This window comes from Anomaloglossus baeobatrachus, unplaced genomic scaffold (assembly GCF_048569485.1).
Source record: "Anomaloglossus baeobatrachus isolate aAnoBae1 unplaced genomic scaffold, aAnoBae1.hap1 Scaffold_883, whole genome shotgun sequence".
In the NCBI taxonomy this organism is placed as follows: Eukaryota; Metazoa; Chordata; class Amphibia; order Anura; family Aromobatidae; genus Anomaloglossus; species Anomaloglossus baeobatrachus.
Window position 1 is genome coordinate 1 of NW_027445276.1, and position 18,179 is coordinate 18,179.

The 18,179-nt window shown below is 46.8% G+C and overlaps 12 non-coding genes and 1 pseudogene across 12 annotated transcripts; all 13 read left to right on the forward strand.

Moving 5' to 3' along the window:
* Positions 1-1,125: 1,125 nt before the first annotated feature.
* Positions 1,126-1,315, forward strand: LOC142288998 (U2 spliceosomal RNA). The gene has a single exon (XR_012749575.1). It is a non-coding gene; the product is annotated as a U2 spliceosomal RNA (small nuclear RNA).
* Positions 1,316-2,703: 1,388 nt separating this feature from the next.
* On the forward strand, positions 2,704-2,894 carry LOC142288962 (U2 spliceosomal RNA). Its single transcript, XR_012749539.1, has one exon. It is a non-coding gene; the product is annotated as a U2 spliceosomal RNA (small nuclear RNA).
* Positions 2,895-4,010: 1,116 nt separating this feature from the next.
* LOC142288974 (U2 spliceosomal RNA) lies at positions 4,011-4,201 on the forward strand. The gene has a single exon (XR_012749551.1). It is a non-coding gene; the product is annotated as a U2 spliceosomal RNA (small nuclear RNA).
* A 1,117-nt stretch (positions 4,202-5,318) lies between these two features.
* LOC142288985 (U2 spliceosomal RNA) lies at positions 5,319-5,509 on the forward strand. The gene has a single exon (XR_012749562.1). It is a non-coding gene; the product is annotated as a U2 spliceosomal RNA (small nuclear RNA).
* A 1,117-nt stretch (positions 5,510-6,626) lies between these two features.
* On the forward strand, positions 6,627-6,817 carry LOC142288996 (U2 spliceosomal RNA). The gene has a single exon (XR_012749573.1). It is a non-coding gene; the product is annotated as a U2 spliceosomal RNA (small nuclear RNA).
* A 1,116-nt stretch (positions 6,818-7,933) lies between these two features.
* LOC142289003 (U2 spliceosomal RNA) lies at positions 7,934-8,124 on the forward strand. Its single transcript, XR_012749578.1, has one exon. It is a non-coding gene; the product is annotated as a U2 spliceosomal RNA (small nuclear RNA).
* Positions 8,125-9,241: 1,117 nt separating this feature from the next.
* LOC142288963 (U2 spliceosomal RNA) lies at positions 9,242-9,432 on the forward strand. Its single transcript, XR_012749540.1, has one exon. It is a non-coding gene; the product is annotated as a U2 spliceosomal RNA (small nuclear RNA).
* A 1,117-nt stretch (positions 9,433-10,549) lies between these two features.
* LOC142288964 (U2 spliceosomal RNA) lies at positions 10,550-10,740 on the forward strand. The gene has a single exon (XR_012749541.1). It is a non-coding gene; the product is annotated as a U2 spliceosomal RNA (small nuclear RNA).
* A 1,117-nt stretch (positions 10,741-11,857) lies between these two features.
* Positions 11,858-12,048, forward strand: LOC142288965 (U2 spliceosomal RNA). Its single transcript, XR_012749542.1, has one exon. It is a non-coding gene; the product is annotated as a U2 spliceosomal RNA (small nuclear RNA).
* Positions 12,049-13,165: 1,117 nt separating this feature from the next.
* On the forward strand, positions 13,166-13,292 carry LOC142289001 (U2 spliceosomal RNA; annotated as a pseudogene).
* A 688-nt stretch (positions 13,293-13,980) lies between these two features.
* Positions 13,981-14,173, forward strand: LOC142288999 (U2 spliceosomal RNA). The gene has a single exon (XR_012749576.1). It is a non-coding gene; the product is annotated as a U2 spliceosomal RNA (small nuclear RNA).
* Positions 14,174-15,560: 1,387 nt separating this feature from the next.
* LOC142288966 (U2 spliceosomal RNA) lies at positions 15,561-15,751 on the forward strand. The gene has a single exon (XR_012749544.1). It is a non-coding gene; the product is annotated as a U2 spliceosomal RNA (small nuclear RNA).
* A 1,387-nt stretch (positions 15,752-17,138) lies between these two features.
* Positions 17,139-17,329, forward strand: LOC142288967 (U2 spliceosomal RNA). Its single transcript, XR_012749545.1, has one exon. It is a non-coding gene; the product is annotated as a U2 spliceosomal RNA (small nuclear RNA).
* Positions 17,330-18,179: the final 850 nt, after the last annotated feature.

Here is an 18,179-nt window from a genome sequence, read left to right on the forward strand (position 1 = left end):
ATGGAATAGATCCCTTTTGGACAAAGTGGATTCACCTGCTGCTGCAGTGACCACAGGTGTGATAAGATCTAGAATTGGCATCTGGTGCGATCTCTCCGCTTCCACTCCAAAGAAAGTTACCTGTTTATTCCTATCATGCATTGGTTTTTGGGGTTTTCTTTGAGTAATGATGATCTCTTTAGTAGTCTGTTGGCGCCCTCTCCTGGAGGAATAGTTTGCTTGCTCTTGGACATTCTAAAAGAGAGGTCATGATAGACATTGAGCTTCTGAGCTCAATTGGGGACAGTCATGGGTGATGAATGTTTGCAACCTACTGCGAAGCCTCATACCGCAATATAAGGAACGTCAAATACTAAGAAAGGGCGGCCTATGAAAGAATTACTACTTTCAATAAGTACACTTAAACGGCTAATTGGGAATAGAAAAACTGTAAAAAGCCCTCTGAGAAAGCCCCCCTCTAACCTTTGATAGTAAGCTTTTCTGTAGTCTGCCTGTTGATGTATTTTCCGTTTGAACTGTGCACAACATGAAGAGACGGAACACTGGCGGCTTGTCACAATGCCCCCCGATGACATCACAATAGCGCTGCTGCCTAGAAAACAAGCTGCGCAGAAGAAGTTGTTCTTTGGGTGGGAGGGTGGGCTAGTGGAAGGAGGGGGCAATCTCTTTTTTTCCCGGGTGGTAGGGGGATGACAGGAGAAGGGAAGCGGGTGGTGAGAAAGGTACAGAGGGCAGGGTTTGGGGGCTGGGAAGGAAAGGGAAAAGATTAGGGTTTGGGGATGATGAAAGGGCTTTCTACGGGTAAGGATGGCAAAGGGTGGCAGTGACGGAAAGTCAGGCAACCTGTCCTGTCCGTCTTTTTGTATCGTGAATTGGAAAGACTGCAAGGGGGAGGGGAGTTGCTTGCGCCCTAAAGGAGGAGTTATTCAGATTCATTGCAGTGGGCGGCGGCTGCAAAACGCACCATTCTTCTTGTTTTTGCTCTGCAAAGCAGCCTTTTCAAGGGTTGGCTTGGGTGACAAAATGTCTTGTGTAGGCGTGGGTTTGTCTCCCTCTCGCTCTCTCTCCCTAAGATGTGTCCGGCATAGGCCAGGGTGCCACTCGAGGCCCAAACCAATTCTGGTTATCGCTTCTCGGCCTTTGGCTAAGATCAAGTGTAGTATCTGTTCTTATCAGTTTAATATCTGATACGTCCCCTATCTGGGGACCATATATTAAATGGATTTTTAGAACAGGGAGATGGAAAAAGAGCTTGCTCTGTCCACTCCACGCATTGACCTGGTATTGCAGTACCTCCAGGAACGGTGCACCCCTTCTTAACCCAGTTTCCAAAAGCAGAACTCAATTCACCTGATTCATATTAGCCCGATTTAATGAATTGGAAGAAAGCATACGTCTTCATATGCACCTCAATTTGGCCCATTCACTTTTCACACTTCCTCCTTTTGTTTTTTATCTTTCACACTTTTGACTTTCTTTATTCATCCAAATAGCAAACTCATCACCACTCAACCTGACCAACTCGGCTATGTCCCCGTGCTGCAGTTCTCTGTCTTATCTAGATCATTTGCAATTGAATGGAATAGATCCCTTTTGGACAAAGTGGATTCACCTGCTGCTGCAGTGACCACAGGTGTGATAAGATCTAGAATTGGCATCTGGTGCGATCTCTCCGCTTCCACTCCAAAGAAAGTTACCTGTTTATTCCTATCATGCATTGGTTTTTGGGGTTTTCTTTGAGTAATGATGATCTCTTTAGTAGTCTGTTGGCGCCCTCTCCTGGAGGAATAGTTTGCTTGCTCTTGGACATTCTAAAAGAGAGGTCATGATAGACATTGAGCTTCTGAGCTCAATTGGGGACAGTCATGGGTGATGAATGTTTGCAACCTACTGCGAAGCCTCATACCGCAATATAAGGAACGTCAAATACTAAGAAAGGGCGGCCTATGAAAGAATTACTACTTTCAATAAGTACACTTAAACGGCTAATTGGGAATAGAAAAACTGTAAAAAGCCCTCTGAGAAAGCCCCCCTCTAACCTTTGATAGTAAGCTTTTCTGTAGTCTGCCTGTTGATGTATTTTCCGTTTGAACTGTGCACAACATGAAGAGACGGAACACTGGCGGCTTGTCACAATGCCCCCCGATGACATCACAATAGCGCTGCTGCCTAGAAAACAAGCTGCGCAGAAGAAGTTGTTCTTTGGGTGGGAGGGTGGGCTAGTGGAAGGAGGGGGCAATCTCTTTTTTTCCCGGGTGGTAGGGGGATGACAGGAGAAGGGAAGCGGGTGGTGAGAAAGGTACAGAGGGCAGGGTTTGGGGGCTGGGAAGGAAAGGGAAAAGATTAGGGTTTGGGGATGATGAAAGGGCTTTCTACGGGTAAGGATGGCAAAGGGTGGCAGTGACGGAAAGTCAGGCAACCTGTCCTGTCCGTCTTTTTTGTATCGTGAATTGGAAAGACTGCAAGGGGGAGGGGAGTTGCTTGCGCCCTAAAGGAGGAGTTATTCAGATTCATTGCAGTGGGCGGCGGCTGCAAAACGCACCATTCTTCTTGTTTTTGCTCTGCAAAGCAGCCTTTTCAAGGGTTGGCTTGGGTGACAAAATGTCTTGTGTAGGCGTGGGTTTGTCTCCCTCTCGCTCTCTCTCCCTAAGATGTGTCCGGCATAGGCCAGGGTGCCACTCGAGGCCCAAACCAATTCTGGTTATCGCTTCTCGGCCTTTTGGCTAAGATCAAGTGTAGTATCTGTTCTTATCAGTTTAATATCTGATACGTCCCCTATCTGGGGACCATATATTAAATGGATTTTTAGAACAGGGAGATGGAAAAAGAGCTTGCTCTGTCCACTCCACGCATTGACCTGGTATTGCAGTACCTCCAGGAACGGTGCACCCCTTCTTAACCCAGTTTCCAAAAGCAGAACTCGATTCACCTGATTCATATTAGCCCGATTAGCGAATTGAAATGAATTTTTATCTAACACACTTTTTACTTGCTTTATTCATCCAAATAGCAAACTCATCACCACTCAACTTCACCAACTCTGCTATGTCCCGTGCAGTATCTTGTTGTCAGTCTAATCTAGATCATGTGTAATTGAATGGAATAGATCCCTTTTGGACAAAGTGGAGTCAGATGCTGCAGTGACCACAGGTGTGAGAGGATCTACAATTGGCATCTGGTGTTATCTCTCTGCTTCCACTCCAAATAAAGTTACCTGTTGTTACCTGAACGTCAAATACTAAGAATGGGCGGCCTATGAAAGAATTAGTACTTTCATTAAGTATACTAAACCGGCTAATTGGGAATAGACAAACTGTAAAAAGCCCTCTGAGAAAGCCCCTCTCTAACCTTTGTTAGTAAGCTTTTCTGTAGCCTGCCTGTTGATGTATTTTCGGTTTGAACAGTGCACAACATGAAGAGACGGAACACTGGCGGCTTGTCACAATGCCCCCGATGACATCACAATAGCGCTGCTGCCTAGAAAACAAGCTGCGCAGAAGAAGTTGTTCTTTGGGTGGGAGGGTGGGCTAGTGGAAGGAGGGGGCAATCTCTTTTTTTCCCGGGTGGTAGGGGGATGACAGGAGAAGGGAAGCGGGTGGTGAGAAAGGTACAGAGGGCAGGGTTTGGGGGCTGGGAAGGAAAGGGAAAAGATTAGGGTTTGGGGATGATGAAAGGGCTTTCTACGGGTAAGGATGGCAAAGGGTGGCAGTGACGGAAAGTCAGGCAACCTGTCCTGTCCGTCTTTTTGTATCGTGAATTGGAAAGACTGCAAGGGGGAGGGGAGTTGCTTGCGCCCTAAAGGAGGAGTTATTCAGATTCATTGCAGTGGGCGGCGGCTGCAAAACGCACCATTCTTCTTGTTTTTGCTCTGCAAAGCAGCCTTTTCAAGGGTTGGCTTGGGTGACAAAATGTCTTGTGTAGGCGTGGGTTTGTCTCCCTCTCGCTCTCTCTCCCTAAGATGTGTCCGGCATAGGCCAGGGTGCCACTCGAGGCCCAAACCAATTCTGGTTATCGCTTCTCGGCCTTTTGGCTAAGATCAAGTGTAGTATCTGTTCTTATCAGTTTAATATCTGATACGTCCCCTATCTGGGGACCATATATTAAATGGATTTTTAGAACAGGGAGATGGAAAAAGAGCTTGCTCTGTCCACTCCACGCATTGACCTGGTATTGCAGTACCTCCAGGAACGGTGCACCCCTTCTTAACCCAGTTTCCAAAAGCAGAACTCGATTCACCTGATTCATATTAGCCCGATTAGCGAATTGAAATGAATTTTTATCTAACACACTTTTTACTTGCTTTATTCATCCAAATAGCAAACTCATCACCACTCAACTTCACCAACTCTGCTATGTCCCGTGCAGTATCTTGTTGTCAGTCTAATCTAGATCATGTGTAATTGAATGGAATAGATCCCTTTTGGACAAAGTGGAGTCAGATGCTGCAGTGACCACAGGTGTGAGAGGATCTACAATTGGCATCTGGTGTTATCTCTCTGCTTCCACTCCAAATAAAGTTACCTGTTGTTACCTGAACGTCAAATACTAAGAATGGGCGGCCTATGAAAGAATTAGTACTTTCATTAAGTATACTAAACCGGCTAATTGGGAATAGACAAACTGTAAAAAGCCCTCTGAGAAAGCCCCTCTCTAACCTTTGTTAGTAAGCTTTTCTGTAGCCTGCCTGTTGATGTATTTTCGGTTTGAACAGTGCACAACATGAAGAGACGGAACACTGGCGGCTTGTCACAATGCCCCCGATGACATCACAATAGCGCTGCTGCCTAGAAAACAAGCTGCGCAGAAGAAGTTGTTCTTTGGGTGGGAGGGTGGGCTAGTGGAAGGAGGGGGCAATCTCTTTTTTTCCCGGGTGGTAGGGGGATGACAGGAGAAGGGAAGCGGGTGGTGAGAAAGGTACAGAGGGCAGGGTTTGGGGGCTGGGAAGGAAAGGGAAAAAGATTAGGGTTTGGGGATGATGAAAGGGCTTTCTACGGGTAAGGATGGCAAAGGGTGGCAGTGACGGAAAGTCAGGCAACCTGTCCTGTCCGTCTTTTTGTATCGTGAATTGGAAAGACTGCAAGGGGGAGGGGAGTTGCTTGCGCCCTAAAGGAGGAGTTATTCAGATTCATTGCAGTGGGCGGCGGCTGCAAAACGCACCATTCTTCTTGTTTTTGCTCTGCAAAGCAGCCTTTTCAAGGGTTGGCTTGGGTGACAAAATGTCTTGTGTAGGCGTGGGTTTGTCTCCCTCTCGCTCTCTCTCCCTAAGATGTGTCCGGCATAGGCCAGGGTGCCACTCGAGGCCCAAACCAATTCTGGTTATCGCTTCTCGGCCTTTTGGCTAAGATCAAGTGTAGTATCTGTTCTTATCAGTTTAATATCTGATACGTCCCCTATCTGGGGACCATATATTAAATGGATTTTTAGAACAGGGAGATGGAAAAAGAGCTTGCTCTGTCCACTCCACGCATTGACCTGGTATTGCAGTACCTCCAGGAACGGTGCACCCCTTCTTAACCCAGTTTCCAAAAGCAGAACTCGATTCACCTGATTCATATTAGCCCGATTAGCGAATTGAAATGAATTTTTATCTAACACACTTTTTACTTGCTTTATTCATCCAAATAGCAAACTCATCACCACTCAACTTCACCAACTCTGCTATGTCCCGTGCAGTATCTTGTTGTCAGTCTAATCTAGATCATGTGTAATTGAATGGAATAGATCCCTTTTGGACAAAGTGGAGTCAGATGCTGCAGTGACCACAGGTGTGAGAGGATCTACAATTGGCATCTGGTGTTATCTCTCTGCTTCCACTCCAAATAAAGTTACCTGTTGTTACCTGAACGTCAAATACTAAGAATGGGCGGCCTATGAAAGAATTAGTACTTTCATTAAGTATACTAAACCGGCTAATTGGGAATAGACAAACTGTAAAAAGCCCTCTGAGAAAGCCCCTCTCTAACCTTTGTTAGTAAGCTTTTCTGTAGCCTGCCTGTTGATGTATTTTCGGTTTGAACAGTGCACAACATGAAGAGACGGAACACTGGCGGCTTGTCACAATGCCCCCCGATGACATCACAATAGCGCTGCTGCCTAGAAAACAAGCTGCGCAGAAGAAGTTGTTCTTTGGGTGGGAGGGTGGGCTAGTGGAAGGAGGGGGCAATCTCTTTTTTTCCCGGGTGGTAGGGGGATGACAGGAGAAGGGAAGCGGGTGGTGAGAAAGGTACAGAGGGCAGGGTTTGGGGGCTGGGAAGGAAAGGGAAAAGATTAGGGTTTGGGGATGATGAAAGGGCTTTCTACGGGTAAGGATGGCAAAGGGTGGCAGTGACGGAAAGTCAGGCAACCTGTCCTGTCCGTCTTTTTGTATCGTGAATTGGAAAGACTGCAAGGGGGAGGGGAGTTGCTTGCGCCCTAAAGGAGGAGTTATTCAGATTCATTGCAGTGGGCGGCGGCTGCAAAACGCACCATTCTTCTTGTTTTTGCTCTGCAAAGCAGCCTTTTCAAGGGTTGGCTTGGGTGACAAAATGTCTTGTGTAGGCGTGGGTTTGTCTCCCTCTCGCTCTCTCTCCCTAAGATGTGTCCGGCATAGGCCAGGGTGCCACTCGAGGCCCAAACCAATTCTGGTTATCGCTTCTCGGCCTTTTGGCTAAGATCAAGTGTAGTATCTGTTCTTATCAGTTTAATATCTGATACGTCCCCTATCTGGGGACCATATATTAAATGGATTTTTAGAACAGGGAGATGGAAAAAGAGCTTGCTCTGTCCACTCCACGCATTGACCTGGTATTGCAGTACCTCCAGGAACGGTGCACCCCTTCTTAACCCAGTTTCCAAAAGCAGAACTCGATTCACCTGATTCATATTAGCCCGATTAGCGAATTGAAATGAATTTTTATCTAACACACTTTTTACTTGCTTTATTCATCCAAATAGCAAACTCATCACCACTCAACTTCACCAACTCTGCTATGTCCCGTGCAGTATCTTGTTGTCAGTCTAATCTAGATCATGTGTAATTGAATGGAATAGATCCCTTTTGGACAAAGTGGAGTCAGATGCTGCAGTGACCACAGGTGTGAGAGGATCTACAATTGGCATCTGGTGTTATCTCTCTGCTTCCACTCCAAATAAAGTTACCTGTTGTTACCTGAACGTCAAATACTAAGAATGGGCGGCCTATGAAAGAATTAGTACTTTCATTAAGTATACTAAACCGGCTAATTGGGAATAGACAAACTGTAAAAAGCCCTCTGAGAAAGCCCCTCTCTAACCTTTGTTAGTAAGCTTTTCTGTAGCCTGCCTGTTGATGTATTTTCGGTTTGAACAGTGCACAACATGAAGAGACGGAACACTGGCGGCTTGTCACAATGCCCCCCGATGACATCACAATAGCGCTGCTGCCTAGAAAACAAGCTGCGCAGAAGAAGTTGTTCTTTGGGTGGGAGGGTGGGCTAGTGGAAGGAGGGGGCAATCTCTTTTTTTCCCGGGTGGTAGGGGGATGACAGGAGAAGGGAAGCGGGTGGTGAGAAAGGTACAGAGGGCAGGGTTTGGGGGCTGGGAAGGAAAGGGAAAAGATTAGGGTTTGGGATGATGAAAGGGCTTTCTACGGGTAAGGATGGCAAAGGGTGGCAGTGACGGAAAGTCAGGCAACCTGTCCTGTCCGTCTTTTTGTATCGTGAATTGGAAAGACTGCAAGGGGGAGGGGAGTTGCTTGCGCCCTAAAGGAGGAGTTATTCAGATTCATTGCAGTGGGCGGCGGCTGCAAAACGCACCATTCTTCTTGTTTTTGCTCTGCAAAGCAGCCTTTTCAAGGGTTGGCTTGGGTGACAAAATGTCTTGTGTAGGCGTGGGTTTGTCTCCCTCTCGCTCTCTCTCCCTAAGATGTGTCCGGCATAGGCCAGGGTGCCACTCGAGGCCCAAACCAATTCTGGTTATCGCTTCTCGGCCTTTTGGCTAAGATCAAGTGTAGTATCTGTTCTTATCAGTTTAATATCTGATACGTCCCCTATCTGGGGACCATATATTAAATGGATTTTTAGAACAGGGAGATGGAAAAAGAGCTTGCTCTGTCCACTCCACGCATTGACCTGGTATTGCAGTACCTCCAGGAACGGTGCACCCCTTCTTAACCCAGTTTCCAAAAGCAGAACTCGATTCACCTGATTCATATTAGCCCGATTAGCGAATTGAAATGAATTTTTATCTAACACACTTTTTACTTGCTTTATTCATCCAAATAGCAAACTCATCACCACTCAACTTCACCAACTCTGCTATGTCCCGTGCAGTATCTTGTTGTCAGTCTAATCTAGATCATGTGTAATTGAATGGAATAGATCCCTTTTGGACAAAGTGGAGTCAGATGCTGCAGTGACCACAGGTGTGAGAGGATCTACAATTGGCATCTGGTGTTATCTCTCTGCTTCCACTCCAAATAAAGTTACCTGTTGTTACCTGAACGTCAAATACTAAGAATGGGCGGCCTATGAAAGAATTAGTACTTTCATTAAGTATACTAAACCGGCTAATTGGGAATAGACAAACTGTAAAAAGCCCTCTGAGAAAGCCCCTCTCTAACCTTTGTTAGTAAGCTTTTCTGTAGCCTGCCTGTTGATGTATTTTCGGTTTGAACAGTGCACAACATGAAGAGACGGAACACTGGCGGCTTGTCACAATGCCCCCCGATGACATCACAATAGCGCTGCTGCCTAGAAAACAAGCTGCGCAGAAGAAGTTGTTCTTTGGGTGGGAGGGTGGGCTAGTGGAAGGAGGGGGCAATCTCTTTTTTTCCCGGGTGGTAGGGGGATGACAGGAGAAGGGAAGCGGGTGGTGAGAAAGGTACAGAGGGCAGGGTTTGGGGGCTGGGAAGGAAAGGGAAAAGATTAGGGTTTGGGGATGATGAAAGGGCTTTCTACGGGTAAGGATGGCAAAGGGTGGCAGTGACGGAAAGTCAGGCAACCTGTCCTGTCCGTCTTTTTGTATCGTGAATTGGAAAGACTGCAAGGGGGAGGGGAGTTGCTTGCGCCCTAAAGGAGGAGTTATTCAGATTCATTGCAGTGGGCGGCGGCTGCAAAACGCACCATTCTTCTTGTTTTTGCTCTGCAAAGCAGCCTTTTCAAGGGTTGGCTTGGGTGACAAAATGTCTTGTGTAGGCGTGGGTTTGTCTCCCTCTCGCTCTCTCTCCCTAAGATGTGTCCGGCATAGGCCAGGGTGCCACTCGAGGCCCAAACCAATTCTGGTTATCGCTTCTCGGCCTTTTGGCTAAGATCAAGTGTAGTATCTGTTCTTATCAGTTTAATATCTGATACGTCCCCTATCTGGGGACCATATATTAAATGGATTTTTAGAACAGGGAGATGGAAAAAGAGCTTGCTCTGTCCACTCCACGCATTGACCTGGTATTGCAGTACCTCCAGGAACGGTGCACCCCTTCTTAACCCAGTTTCCAAAAGCAGAACTCGATTCACCTGATTCATATTAGCCCGATTAGCGAATTGAAATGAATTTTTATCTAACACACTTTTTACTTGCTTTATTCATCCAAATAGCAAACTCATCACCACTCAACTTCACCAACTCTGCTATGTCCCGTGCAGTATCTTGTTGTCAGTCTAATCTAGATCATGTGTAATTGAATGGAATAGATCCCTTTTGGACAAAGTGGAGTCAGATGCTGCAGTGACCACAGGTGTGAGAGGATCTACAATTGGCATCTGGTGTTATCTCTCTGCTTCCACTCCAAATAAAGTTACCTGTTGTTACCTGAACGTCAAATACTAAGAATGGGCGGCCTATGAAAGAATTAGTACTTTCATTAAGTATACTAAACCGGCTAATTGGGAATAGACAAACTGTAAAAAGCCCTCTGAGAAAGCCCCTCTCTAACCTTTGTTAGTAAGCTTTTCTGTAGCCTGCCTGTTGATGTATTTTCGGTTTGAACAGTGCACAACATGAAGAGACGGAACACTGGCGGCTTGTCACAATGCCCCCCGATGACATCACAATAGCGCTGCTGCCTAGAAAACAAGCTGCGCAGAAGAAGTTGTTCTTTGGGTGGGAGGGTGGGCTAGTGGAAGGAGGGGGCAATCTCTTTTTTTCCCGGGTGGTAGGGGGATGACAGGAGAAGGGAAGCGGGTGGTGAGAAAGGTACAGAGGGCAGGGTTTGGGGGCTGGGAAGGAAAGGGAAAAGATTAGGGTTTGGGGATGATGAAAGGGCTTTCTACGGGTAAGGATGGCAAAGGGTGGCAGTGACGGAAAGTCAGGCAACCTGTCCTGTCCGTCTTTTTGTATCGTGAATTGGAAAGACTGCAAGGGGGAGGGGAGTTGCTTGCGCCCTAAAGGAGGAGTTATTCAGATTCATTGCAGTGGGCGGCGGCTGCAAAACGCACCATTCTTCTTGTTTTTGCTCTGCAAAGCAGCCTTTTCAAGGGTTGGCTTGGGTGACAAAATGTCTTGTGTAGGCGTGGGTTTGTCTCCCTCTCGCTCTCTCTCCCTAAGATGTGTCCGGCATAGGCCAGGGTGCCACTCGAGGCCCAAACCAATTCTGGTTATCGCTTCTCGGCCTTTTGGCTAAGATCAAGTGTAGTATCTGTTCTTATCAGTTTAATATCTGATACGTCCCCTATCTGGGGACCATATATTAAATGGATTTTTAGAACAGGGAGATGGAAAAAGAGCTTGCTCTGTCCACTCCACGCATTGACCTGGTATTGCAGTACCTCCAGGAACGGTGCACCCCTTCTTAACCCAGTTTCCAAAAGCAGAACTCGATTCACCTGATTCATATTAGCCCGATTAGCGAATTGAAATGAATTTTTATCTAACACACTTTTTACTTGCTTTATTCATCCAAATAGCAAACTCATCACCACTCAACTTCACCAACTCTGCTATGTCCCGTGCAGTATCTTGTTGTCAGTCTAATCTAGATCATGTGTAATTGAATGGAATAGATCCCTTTTGGACAAAGTGGAGTCAGATGCTGCAGTGACCACAGGTGTGAGAGGATCTACAATTGGCATCTGGTGTTATCTCTCTGCTTCCACTCCAAATAAAGTTACCTGTTGTTACCTGAACGTCAAATACTAAGAATGGGCGGCCTATGAAAGAATTAGTACTTTCATTAAGTATACTAAACCGGCTAATTGGGAATAGACAAACTGTAAAAAGCCCTCTGAGAAAGCCCCTCTCTAACCTTTGTTAGTAAGCTTTTCTGTAGCCTGCCTGTTGATGTATTTTCGGTTTGAACAGTGCACAACATGAAGAGACGGAACACTGGCGGCTTGTCACAATGCCCCCCGATGACATCACAATAGCGCTGCTGCCTAGAAAACAAGCTGCGCAGAAGAAGTTGTTCTTTGGGTGGGAGGGTGGGCTAGTGGAAGGAGGGGGCAATCTCTTTTTTTCCCGGGTGGTAGGGGGATGACAGGAGAAGGGAAGCGGGTGGTGAGAAAGGTACAGAGGGCAGGGTTTGGGGGCTGGGAAGGAAAGGGAAAAGATTAGGGTTTGGGGATGATGAAAGGGCTTTCTACGGGTAAGGATGGCAAAGGGTGGCAGTGACGGAAAGTCAGGCAACCTGTCCTGTCCGTCTTTTTGTATCGTGAATTGGAAAGACTGCAAGGGGGAGGGGAGTTGCTTGCGCCCTAAAGGAGGAGTTATTCAGATTCATTGCAGTGGGCGGCGGCTGCAAAACGCACCATTCTTCTTGTTTTTGCTCTGCAAAGCAGCCTTTTCAAGGGTTGGCTTGGGTGACAAAATGTCTTGTGTAGGCGTGGGTTTGTCTCCCTCTCGCTCTCTCTCCCTAAGATGTGTCCGGCATAGGCCAGGGTGCCACTCGAGGCCCAAACCAATTCTGGTTATCGCTTCTCGGCCTTTTGGCTAAGATCAAGTGTAGTATCTGTTCTTATCAGTTTAATATCTGATACGTCCCCTATCTGGGGACCATATATTAAATGGATTTTTAGAACAGGGAGATGGAAAAAGAGCTTGCTCTGTCCACTCCACGCATTGACCTGGTATTGCAGTACCTCCAGGAACGGTGCACCCCTTCTTAACCCAGTTTCCAAAAGCAGAACTCGATTCACCTGATTCATATTAGCCCGATTAGCGAATTGAAATGAATTTTTATCTAACACACTTTTTACTTGCTTTATTCATCCAAATAGCAAACTCATCACCACTCAACTTCACCAACTCTGCTATGTCCCGTGCAGTATCTTGTTGTCAGTCTAATCTAGATCATGTGTAATTGAATGGAATAGATCCCTTTTGGACAAAGTGGAGTCAGATGCTGCAGTGACCACAGGTGTGAGAGGATCTACAATTGGCATCTGGTGTTATCTCTCTGCTTCCACTCCAAATAAAGTTACCTGTTGTTACCTGAACGTCAAATACTAAGAATGGGCGGCCTATGAAAGAATTAGTACTTTCATTAAGTATACTAAACCGGCTAATTGGGAATAGACAAACTGTAAAAAGCCCTCTGAGAAAGCCCCTCTCTAACCTTTGTTAGTAAGCTTTTCTGTAGCCTGCCTGTTGATGTATTTTCGGTTTGAACAGTGCACAACATGAAGAGACGGAACACTGGCGGCTTGTCACAATGCCCCCCGATGACATCACAATAGCGCTGCTGCCTAGAAAACAAGCTGCGCAGAAGAAGTTGTTCTTTGGGTGGGAGGGTGGGCTAGTGGAAGGAGGGGGCAATCTCTTTTTTTCCCGGGTGGTAGGGGGATGACAGGAGAAGGGAAGCGGGTGGTGAGAAAGGTACAGAGGGCAGGGTTTGGGGGCTGGGAAGGAAAGGGAAAAGATTAGGGTTTGGGGATGATGAAAGGGCTTTCTACGGGTAAGGATGGCAAAGGGTGGCAGTGACGGAAAGTCAGGCAACCTGTCCTGTCCGTCTTTTTGTATCGTGAATTGGAAAGACTGCAAGGGGGAGGGGAGTTGCTTGCGCCCTAAAGGAGGAGTTATTCAGATTCATTGCAGTGGGCGGCGGCTGCAAAACGCACCATTCTTCTTGTTTTTGCTCTGCAAAGCAGCCTTTTCAAGGGTTGGCTTGGGTGACAAAATGTCTTGTGTAGGCGTGGGTTTGTCTCCCTCTCGCTCTCTCTCCCTAAGATGTGTCCGGCATAGGCCAGGGTGCCACTCGAGGCCCAAACCAATTCTGGTTATCGCTTCTCGGCCTTTTGGCTAAGATCAAGTGTAGTATCTGTGAGGCTCGGCAGATGCAATGCACACTGGAAGGTTGCGCTTGCTAGTACTCTTGATGTATAGTATATTCATCTAGAGGAAAACATGGCCCTACCAGGATCGAGGCTATTAGACTGAGTAAGTGTGGGGGCTATGGTGCAATGTGCCCCAGGACTGACGACCCTGGAGTGAGTCTGAGCTTGCTGGCTTGGGACCCCGGCGAGCCTTGGGCTCTGTAGCACACCGTACCTTGCCCTTTCATACTTTCTGAGCATATTGCTCTATCCCGGCCTTCTGGCTAGGAAGGAAAATTTTTATAATCATGGTCGGAGGTCCGTTCAGCTTTGGGCTGAGAAACCAACACCCGGTTGGAGGTCCGGGTCAGCTTCGGCTGAGAAACCAACACCCGGTTGGAGGTCTGGGTCAGCTTCGGCTGAGAAACCAACACCCGGTTGGAGGTCCGGGTCAGCTTCGGCTGAGAAACCAACACCCGGTTGGAGGTCCGGTTAGCCTTGGGCTGAGAAACCAACACCGGTTGACGGTCCGGGCAGTTTCGGCTGCGAAACCAACAACTAGTAGCTCTCTACTCCACTTGGGTAAGATGCCTGGGTGGACGCTGGGAGCAACGACAAGGCTCAACCAGGCTTCGGCTTGGGGGAGCACCGAAGATCCCTGACCCTTGCTGTGGCCTTCTGGCTCGGAGGGACGGGGTTGATTTTTGGGGACCCTCTCCTCACGGAGGGGTCCACACGAATCCTAGCCTTTGCACTGTTTTTGGTGTGACTTCGGTCATGCATTTTTTGCGGTGCTTTGGAAAGCTTCATTAAATCAAAAATCTGTTCTTATCAGTTTAATATCTGATACGTCCCCTATCTGGGGACCATATATTAAATGGATTTTTAGAACAGGGAGATGGAAAAAGAGCTTGCTCTGTCCACTCCACGCATTGACCTGGTATTGCAGTACCTCCAGGAACGGTGCACCCCTTCTTAACCCAGTTTCCAAAAGCAGAACTCAATTCACCTGATTCATATTAGCCCGATTTAATGAATTGGAAGAAAGCATACGTCTTCATATGCACCTCAATTTGGCCCATTCACTTTTCACACTTCCTCCTTTTGTTTTTTATCTTTCACACTTTTGACTTTCTTTATTCATCCAAATAGCAAACTCATCACCACTCAACCTGACCAACTCGGCTATGTCCCCGTGCTGCAGTTCTCTGTCTTATCTAGATCATTTGCAATTGAATGGAATAGATCCCTTTTGGACAAAGTGGATTCACCTGCTGCTGCAGTGACCACAGGTGTGATAAGATCTAGAATTGGCATCTGGTGCGATCTCTCCGCTTCCACTCCAAAGAAAGTTACCTGTTTATTCCTATCATGCATTGGTTTTTGGGGTTTTCTTTGAGTAATGATGATCTCTTTAGTAGTCTGTTGGCGCCCTCTCCTGGAGGAATAGTTTGCTTGCTCTTGGACATTCTAAAAGAGAGGTCATGATAGACATTGAGCTTCTGAGCTCAATTGGGGACAGTCATGGGTGATGAATGTTTGCAACCTACTGCGAAGCCTCATACCGCAATATAAGGAACGTCAAATACTAAGAAAGGGCGGCCTATGAAAGAATTACTACTTTCAATAAGTACACTTAAACGGCTAATTGGGAATAGAAAAACTGTAAAAAGCCCTCTGAGAAAGCCCCCCTCTAACCTTTGATAGTAAGCTTTTCTGTAGTCTGCCTGTTGATGTATTTTCCGTTTGAACTGTGCACAACATGAAGAGACGGAACACTGGCGGCTTGTCACAATGCCCCCCGATGACATCACAATAGCGCTGCTGCCTAGAAAACAAGCTGCGCAGAAGAAGTTGTTCTTTGGGTGGGAGGGTGGGCTAGTGGAAGGAGGGGGCAATCTCTTTTTTTCCCGGGTGGTAGGGGGATGACAGGAGAAGGGAAGCGGGTGGTGAGAAAGGTACAGAGGGCAGGGTTTGGGGGCTGGGAAGGAAAGGGAAAAGATTAGGGTTTGGGGATGATGAAAGGGCTTTCTACGGGTAAGGATGGCAAAGGGTGGCAGTGACGGAAAGTCAGGCAACCTGTCCTGTCCGTCTTTTTGTATCGTGAATTGGAAAGACTGCAAGGGGGAGGGGAGTTGCTTGCGCCCTAAAGGAGGAGTTATTCAGATTCATTGCAGTGGGCGGCGGCTGCAAAACGCACCATTCTTCTTGTTTTTGCTCTGCAAAGCAGCCTTTTCAAGGGTTGGCTTGGGTGACAAAATGTCTTGTGTAGGCGTGGGTTTGTCTCCCTCTCGCTCTCTCTCCCTAAGATGTGTCCGGCATAGGCCAGGGTGCCACTCGAGGCCCAAACCAATTCTGGTTATCGCTTCTCGGCCTTTTGGCTAAGATCAAGTGTAGTATCTGTTCTTATCAGTTTAATATCTGATACGTCCCCTATCTGGGGACCATATATTAAATGGATTTTTAGAACAGGGAGATGGAAAAAGAGCTTGCTCTGTCCACTCCACGCATTGACCTGGTATTGCAGTACCTCCAGGAACGGTGCACCCCTTCTTAACCCAGTTTCCAAAAGCAGAACTCAATTCACCTGATTCATATTAGCCCGATTTAATGAATTGGAAGAAAGCATACGTCTTCATATGCACCTCAATTTGGCCCATTCACTTTTCACACTTCCTCCTTTTGTTTTTTATCTTTCACACTTTTGACTTTCTTTATTCATCCAAATAGCAAACTCATCACCACTCAACCTGACCAACTCGGCTATGTCCCCGTGCTGCAGTTCTCTGTCTTATCTAGATCATTTGCAATTGAATGGAATAGATCCCTTTTGGACAAAGTGGATTCACCTGCTGCTGCAGTGACCACAGGTGTGATAAGATCTAGAATTGGCATCTGGTGCGATCTCTCCGCTTCCACTCCAAAGAAAGTTACCTGTTTATTCCTATCATGCATTGGTTTTTGGGGTTTTCTTTGAGTAATGATGATCTCTTTAGTAGTCTGTTGGCGCCCTCTCCTGGAGGAATAGTTTGCTTGCTCTTGGACATTCTAAAAGAGAGGTCATGATAGACATTGAGCTTCTGAGCTCAATTGGGGACAGTCATGGGTGATGAATGTTTGCAACCTACTGCGAAGCCTCATACCGCAATATAAGGAACGTCAAATACTAAGAAAGGGCGGCCTATGAAAGAATTACTACTTTCAATAAGTACACTTAAACGGCTAATTGGGAATAGAAAAACTGTAAAAAGCCCTCTGAGAAAGCCCCCCTCTAACCTTTGATAGTAAGCTTTTCTGTAGTCTGCCTGTTGATGTATTTTCCGTTTGAACTGTGCACAACATGAAGAGACGGAACACTGGCGGCTTGTCACAATGCCCCCCGATGACATCACAATAGCGCTGCTGCCTAGAAAACAAGCTGCGCAGAAGAAGTTGTTCTTTGGGTGGGAGGGTGGGCTAGTGGAAGGAGGGGGCAATCTCTTTTTTTCCCGGGTGGTAGGGGGATGACAGGAGAAGGGAAGCGGGTGGTGAGAAAGGTACAGAGGGCAGGGTTTGGGGGCTGGGAAGGAAAGGGAAAAGATTAGGGTTTGGGGATGATGAAAGGGCTTTCTACGGGTAAGGATGGCAAAGGGTGGCAGTGACGGAAAGTCAGGCAACCTGTCCTGTCCGTCTTTTTGTATCGTGAATTGGAAAGACTGCAAGGGGGAGGGGAGTTGCTTGCGCCCTAAAGGAGGAGTTATTCAGATTCATTGCAGTGGGCGGCGGCTGCAAAACGCACCATTCTTCTTGTTTTTGCTCTGCAAAGCAGCCTTTTCAAGGGTTGGCTTGGGTGACAAAATGTCTTGTGTAGGCGTGGGTTTGTCTCCCTCTCGCTCTCTCTCCCTAAGATGTGTCCGGCATAGGCCAGGGTGCCACTCGAGGCCCAAACCAATTCTGGTTATCGCTTCTCGGCCTTTTGGCTAAGATCAAGTGTAGTATCTGTTCTTATCAGTTTAATATCTGATACGTCCCCTATCTGGGGACCATATATTAAATGGATTTTTAGAACAGGGAGATGGAAAAAGAGCTTGCTCTGTCCACTCCACGCATTGACCTGGTATTGCAGTACCTCCAGGAACGGTGCACCCCTTCTTAACCCAGTTTCCAAAAGCAGAACTCAATTCACCTGATTCATATTAGCCCGATTTAATGAATTGGAAGAAAGCATACGTCTTCATATGCACCTCAATTTGGCCCATTCACTTTTCACACTTCCTCCTTTTGTTTTTTATCTTTCACACTTTTGACTTTCTTTATTCATCCAAATAGCAAACTCATCACCACTCAACCTGACCAACTCGGCTATGTCCCCGTGCTGCAGTTCTCTGTCTTATCTAGATCATTTGCAATTGAATGGAATAGATCCCTTTTGGACAAAGTGGATTCACCTGCTGCTGCAGTGACCACAGGTGTGATAAGATCTAGAATTGGCATCTGGTGCGATCTCTCCGCTTCCACTCCAAAGAAAGTTACCTGTTTATTCCTATCATGCATTGGTTTTTGGGGTTTTCTTTGAGTAATGATGATCTCTTTAGTAGTCTGTTGGCGCCCTCTCCTGGAGGAATAGTTTGCTTGCTCTTGGACATTCTAAAAGAGAGGTCATGATAGACATTGAGCTTCTGAGCTCAATTGGGGACAGTCATGGGTGATGAATGTTTGCAACCTACTGCGAAGCCTCATACCGCAATATAAGGAACGTCAAATACTAAGAAAGGGCGGCCTATGAAAGAATTACTACTTTCAATAAGTACACTTAAACGGCTAATTGGGAATAGAAAAACTGTAAAAAGCCCTCTGAGAAAGCCCCCCTCTAACCTTTGATAGTAAGCTTTTCTGTAGTCTGCCTGTTGATGTATTTTCCGTTTGAACTGTGCACAACATGAAGAGACGGAACACTGGCGGCTTGTCACAATGCCCCCCGATGACATCACAATAGCGCTG